We start from the raw sequence: 7,217 nt of genomic DNA, 5'->3' as shown, positions 1-7,217 counted from the left end.
TGGACAAGTCACTTTATCTCTGTGTCTCAGTTTCCTCATCTACAAAGTTCGAATATTTTAGATTCTTTGTGACCCCATTTGGGGTTTACTTGGCAAAGATATTGGAGTGGTTTGCCATGTTCTTCTCCAGCTCATTTTGCAGATGGAGAAACTGAGGCCAACAGGATGAAATGACTTGCCACAGGGTCACCCAGCTAGGAAGTATATGAGGCTAGATTAGAACTCAGAATTCTTCCTGATTCTAGACCTAGTGCACTGTCCACTGTACCACCTAGTTTCCTCAATTTGATTCTACACATTTCACTCTTCATACAAGACTTCCTAGGTTGTTCTGAAACCATCCCTTTCATCATTTCTTATTTATTTATTTATTTATTTGTTTGTTTGTTTTTTTTAGGTTTTTGCAAGGCAAATGGGGTTAAGTGGCTTGCCCAAGGCCACACGGCTAGGTAATTATTAAGTGTCTGAGACAGAGACCGATTTGAACCCAGGTACTCCTGACTCCAGGGCCGGTGCTTTATCCACTATGCCACCTAGCCGCCCTTCATCATTTCTTATAGCACAATAATTTTCCATCACATTCATATGCCATAGCTTGGTCAACCTCTAAAGCAGTTATGAATTTTTTTGTAATATGGATTCTTTCCTTCTTGAATTTCTTTGAGGTATAGACCTAGTGGAATTCCTGGGTCAGAATGTATGTGCAGCTTGATAGTTTTTTTTTTCCTGACTAATTTAAAACCTATTGCCTGGGCTTTTGAATATATGTACTTAACAAAGGTAGTAGGGATAGAAGTAGCTTTTTTCCTCCTGCTATATATAGTTGTTCTGATGTTTCAGTCACTATATTGATATATGTAATACATAGCCAGTTGTGTCCAACTCTTTGTGACTCCATTTGGGGTCTTCTTGGCAAAGATACTAGAGCGGTTGCCACCTCCTTCTCCAGTTCAACGAACAGATGAGGAGACTGAGGTAAACAGGGTAAAGTGACTTTCCCAGGGTCACACAGCTAGGAAGTATCTGAGACCAGATTCGAATTGAACTCAAAATGAGTCTTCATGATTCCAGGCCCAACCGTCCGGCCACTTTGGCACCTGGCTATGCTGCCCATGTTATGTAGCTACCATAGACACAATTTGAGGTTGAAGGAAACATTTCAGGCCCCAAATGGTAAATAGACATTTCATCTGAAGACAGTATTAAGTTCACAGAAGTTTAAGAGAACACAAACAAGTAGAGACATAACTAATATTTTTTTGTGCTGGAGGCAGGAGGCAGGAAGTGTGTCCCCATATCTATAGGGAAGGCACTTTCTGCATGGAATGCCAGGGAAGAGCTTGCTTTGATAGCTGAGAGAGTTAAGAAGTGGGTCATCTGGCAGTTTAAGATCCTAGGAATAGACATTTAGACCTGTAAAGGACCTTGAAGAGCTGAATCTTTCTTCAATTCATAGATGAGTGAGACTGACAGAGGAGAAAAGATTTGCCCAGGACCACATGGCTAGTAAGTTTCTGAGGGAGGATTTGAACCCAAGTTTTCCCTCCCTGCAGCTTCTCTTTTTTTATGCTCATTCTTCTTGCTAACTAGGTGTGGAGCTTGCTCAAAAAGATCAAGAGTACTATCAATGCCCTCCAAATTACAGCAGCCTATTAAAAAATAATAAATACATTTCATTGCCTTGAGGCAAAATCCTTATGGGAATGTTTTGGCTCTGTAAATGAGGAATGGGCTTTCCCAGCCACTTCTTTTACACATCTGACCAGAATCATTATAATTTAGAGGAATTTGCCATTTGAAACTTGATTAGAGGGCCACAGATTTAGCCTTCACAGGCTTACTTGAGTTCTAAGCAATTTATGACTCACGGGCATGCTAGTGAGGGTAGGGATTGTAGTTTCTGAAACTCTGAGGGGCACCGTCCCTGCTGAGCCCTTTGCTAGTTCCCTGTGGTGGTGAGACTCTGTTTCTTTCTGTTTAGATCTACAACTACTCTTTGGACATGGGTTTTATATGACATTTAGAATGACATTTTTGACATTTTAGATGACTTAAACTTTGCAACCACCAAAACTGACTGTTCTCTCTGCCTGTGGTTTCTGTCTGGCTTTTGCATAAAAGGCCGGGAATTTCCCTTTGCTCTAGCATTGTGTTTTTTCCTGAATAGCTGTTCAAAGGGGTATAAGGGTTCTTTTTGGCAGGGTAAAGAAAGAAGAAAACATGAACCAGCCAGCTCAATTGTTTCTTTGTCCTCATGTCTTAGTTTTCATCTTTTTTTTTTTTTTTTTTGGTTTTTCAAGGCAATGGGGTTAAAATGACTTGCTCAAGGTCACTGTAGTAAGTATTAAGAATCTGAGACTTGATTTGATTTCAGGTCCTCTTGGCTCCAGGGCTGGTACTCATCCACTGGAATGTTTGTATTGTTCCCTTCCCTCCCCGCCTTCCCCCCTCCCCCCACCAAATAAGGTCATTACTGAATAAGGCCTGGTGAGCTGACCTCTGAAAGACAAAGATTCCTGCATTCCTCATACAGAGGTCATCTTCTAAAGCTTTGTTAGTTTAGATCCAGACCTGCTACAGCCCCCAGTCAACCCCTGGAGACAAATGATGAATCAGGTCATTCCTCTGAGAGCAGATTCATACTGTTGCCAGCAATGAGCATGGACTATTCTTCTGCAGCCTGGTTAGCAGCCCTGCTAGAGTTGGCAAAGCCTTGGAGGGTCACACCAAGGCACGGAGGATTGCTCTTGAAGCCTTGTTTCCAAAAATCATCCAATTTTGTCCAAGACATGTGACCCCAGGAAAATCACTTAACCTCTGTCTGCCTCACTTTCCCCATCTGTAAAATATATATAATAGTAGAACCCACCTCTCATGATTGCTATGAGAATCAAATGAGATAACATATGTAAAAGCCCTTTGCAAACAAAGTATAAAACAATGGCTAACTGTAATAATAACAGCTACCATTTTTATTGCCCTTTGGCAGAATTGCAGAGTGCTTTGCACATATTAATCCTTATCTTCACAATGACCTTGGGAGATGGGTCCTACTATTTTACCGATGGGGAAACTGAAGCAGAGGTGAAGTGACTTGTCCAGGGTCACACAGCTAGTAATTGTCTGGGGATGGATTTGAACTCAGTTCTTGACTTAAGATGCCCTGGATCAAAGGACATAGGCCCATTGTGCTGGATAGTTTCTCTTTGGATAACTGGATAACTTGTCTGGTATGGCCTAGTGGGAATCCTTATTCACTGACTGGAGGCTGTGAAAATTGTTTTTAGTTTTCAAATTCTGTGATTTTTTGACTCATGGATGCACTTGGATGCAAGAAATGAAAAGTGTAAGAAGAGATGGATGGGTTAAACTTTCTTCTAGTAGAAGTAATACTCACACTGGACAGGTCCAGGGTCTCACTACTGTAAAACACTTACCATCTCAGCATCTGTGAGGGCACAGAATGACACATACTTAGTGATTCCCTTTCTCCAGAAGGCTATAAATACCTGTTTGATTCCTTGGCACTTGGAGAATTGAATTTGAATGAATGAATTGAATTGAAGTCTTGATTATGAGAAGGGCAGAAAACATATTCATTGGCAAATATGGGGCAAAATGAAATAAGTATTTTTACAACTCTAAATTACTGAACATAAAAAATATTTTTTGATATATAGGGTGTCCCAAAAGTCTTAGTGTAGTGGTAGTTACTAAAGGTCTTAAATTGCACTAAGACTTTGGGACACCCTGGATATAAATTTCATGTTTAATATTTTAGAGGTAATATAGTAGAAAGATCATTGGATTTGAATCAGTGGACCCAGGTACAAGGTCTGGCTTTGACACTCCCTACCTGTATGACCTTCAGTAAATCATTTCATTTTTCTAAGGCTGCTTCCTTCAATTAAAAACAAAGGAAGTTGAACTGGACTTCTAAAGACTGTCCCAGATCTAAGGTTATGATCTCATGTAATTTTTCTTTGTGGGGAGCGAGGGGAGAAGAGTAAAGGGGCATTATGTGAAACAGTTTGGGAAACATAGGAACCTGGCCCCTAGATTCCTAGTCAGGAGAATGTGACCAAGGGAAAAAGATCAGAAATAATTTTGCCTTATATAGTTTCCAGCATGCCTGTTTTTCCCAGGTAGACTGTAAGGTAGGAGCTGCTTTATATGAAAGATTCCTGCTCAGCTATGAGACAGAACATAAATTCAGGAAGAAGAAATTTGCCCCTCTATTCTGAAAGACAAGTCAGAAAATATGAAAAAGGGATATTGATTCAGAATGGTATGGTTATCTGAACTGAAGGATGGAGTATAGGATTTGGAGTTAGAACAGCATTCAAGTTCAACCACAATTATTAGATATGTGACCCTGGGGAAGTTCTTTAACCTGTCTGCCTCACTTTTCTCTTCTGTAAAATGGGGATAAGGATAGAACCAAAGGGGGCAGCTAGGTGATGCAGTGAATAGAGCACCGGCCCTGAAGTCAGGAGTACCTGAGTTCAAATCTGGCCTCAGACACTTAATAATTACTTAGCTGTGTGGCCTTGGGCAAGCCACTTGACCCCATTGCCTTGTAAAAAACCTAAAAAAAAAAGAATAGAACCAAAATTATTATAAGGATCAAGAGATAACATAAGTAAAAGTACTTTGCAAATATTTTTTAAAATTTTATTTATAGCAATGGGGGGTTAAGTGACTTGCCCAAGATCACACAGCTAGGCAATTATTAAGTGTCTGAGGCCAGATTTGAACTGAGGTCCTCCTGGTTCCAGGGTCAGTGCTCTGTCCACTGCACCCACCCAGCTGCACTAATACTTTGCAAATGTTGAAGTAACTATTATAAAAACAAAAGATCAACAAAAATGTTTAAAATAATAAAACACTGCAGAAAATAGATTTAAAAAAAAGAAAATTCCTGAAAATTTTTGTCACGTCCTAAGTTTATACTGGTCACAGATGATTCATTGAATGCTTCCTCTTATAATAAATTATATAGTAATTTATATTTTATATAATATTCACATTATATTTTATATAGTATAATATATATATTATATATTTATTAATGTATTTAAATTAAATTTATAAATAACATATAAAATATAATATATAAAATACAATTTTATATGAAATAATTTATATTTTAAGGTTTGCAAAGCAAATCCCTATTTTACAGATGAAAAAACCAAAACTGTGGAAGATTAAATGATTTACCCAGACAGCTCTCTGAGGCAGGATTTGAACTAGGTCTACATTACTCAAACCCAGTGTTCCATTTAATCTGCCACCTAGCTGCTTAATTTGATTAATTTTTAGTAACAACTTCTGAAATACCTTCTGACTCTGAGGTCCTGTCCTATGATAACATTAAGATTAATAATAGCTTTAGGGAAACAAAGATAAAAAGGAAGCATAAATATACTTAAAGTTTGCCTCAAGACTTCAAGAGAAATATTATGATTTCATTATTTTTTCTTTTGAAGAATTCATACTAAGAGACTATAGGCCAGATTGTTTATTTGCAAGGATTTGATGTTTTACAGGTAGGTTGTTAGAAACTGATTGTTGTTCTTCCAGAAAGACTTTGCCCAGCCCAGAGGTGACAGGAGACAAGATAAAACATGTTCACTTGCTGAATCTTGGTGGAGAGAATGAAATGCATGGTGTTACTTGATTTGGGGTGCAGGTGAGGAGGTAGTAGGGTTTCTGCAATGTGGCTTTAAGCCTAAGCCACATTTTGTGGGAGAAACCAAAGACTCATGCTAATAATGGAACCAGTCAGAATAATCAGAAATCAGTGTCAGAAACTGGAAGCATCAGGGTAACTTGATTCAGCTAAACCCTTATAAACTTTCAGAGATGCCAACAATAATCAAAGTGCATTCTTTAAGGTAGACAGTGTTGCAGCAGGAGGGTTGGAGTCAGAAAGACCTGAGTTCAATCTAGTCTTAGACACTATTATTAGCTGTATGACTTTGAAATGATTTATTCAATCTCTTAGTGTTCTAGTTAATTCTAAGACTATAAGATGCATAAAAGTTTCAACCTATCCTGACAGAGGAATTCTTCAGCTGAGGCTACTTAACACAAATAATCATGGTTCAGCCCCAGAGTTTGCATCATAATCGTCTCAAGTTGGAGCCAGGCAAGATTGTAGGGGGGTTCAGATCAGACGAGGCTGATTAGAGAGTTCTTGTAATCAATGCCCCTCTCCATGACTGCATTTCTTCCACATTCTACCTTCGACTTTGAGAACACCCAAGGAATGTTCAGAGATCACGTCTGAGCTGGAAGGAAACTTGGCAGTTGGCTGGTTAAACCCAGACCTGAATAGGAATTTTCTCTCAGCACAGGCTCTGTTCTTCAGAATTCCCAGACTAAAAGGATTAGAACATTGGAACAAAGGAAACAAGTACTTACTTATTAAATGCTTTGCAAATATTTTCTCATATATCTCATTAAATATTTAATCTCACTTAGGAAACAGACAAAAATGTTAACAAATGAAATAATTTGTATACTATTATAACCCTTTCCCTCATGATCACCTTCCTTCAGCTGGGAATATGTGCTGGGTTTCTATTTTGGGAAGCATTTCTTTCCTTCATGGAGAGTTGAGAACCTTTGGTAATCCCTTAGGTGTCATTATCTCAGGAAAAAGTCAGGGAAGCTTCATTTCATCTTCAACAACTGGAAATTCCAGGGCAAAATACTCCATGTGTTAAGTGATTACTCATACCACTTACATTAAAAGGGGGCAGTTAGGTGGTTCAGTGTATAAGGTGCCAGATGGAATCAGGAACTTACCTTTCTGAGTTAAAATCTGCCTCAGACACTTGCTAGTTGTATGATTCAAGTCACTTAACCCTGTTTTCCTCAGTTTCCTCATTTATAAAATGAGGAAAAGGCAGAGCAGTCCAGTATCTCTGCCAAGAAAACCCCAAAGGTCACAGAGCTGAACACAACTGACCATCAGCCAAACACAAACTTCAGTCAAAAGGCTATGCGAAGCAGATGGAAGTGAAGGACTTTAAGAGGACGGACCTAGATTAGGGAAGTGATTAGCCTATAAGCCTCAGGGGCATTCACTCCAGAATGCTTCCATAGTATTGTGAAGGCCTACTTTGCAATGCTATTTACCCAATACAGCCCCAATTTTTTAGCGTTTTAAGTGGGCAACTACTTTTTTTCAAGGCAGTTTGTATACCTTG

This window comes from Macrotis lagotis, chromosome 2 (genome assembly GCF_037893015.1).
Source record: "Macrotis lagotis isolate mMagLag1 chromosome 2, bilby.v1.9.chrom.fasta, whole genome shotgun sequence".
Taxonomy (NCBI): Eukaryota; Metazoa; Chordata; class Mammalia; order Peramelemorphia; family Peramelidae; genus Macrotis; species Macrotis lagotis.
The sequence above is the reverse complement of the archived record's forward strand: the minus strand, read 5'-3'. Positions refer to the sequence as shown.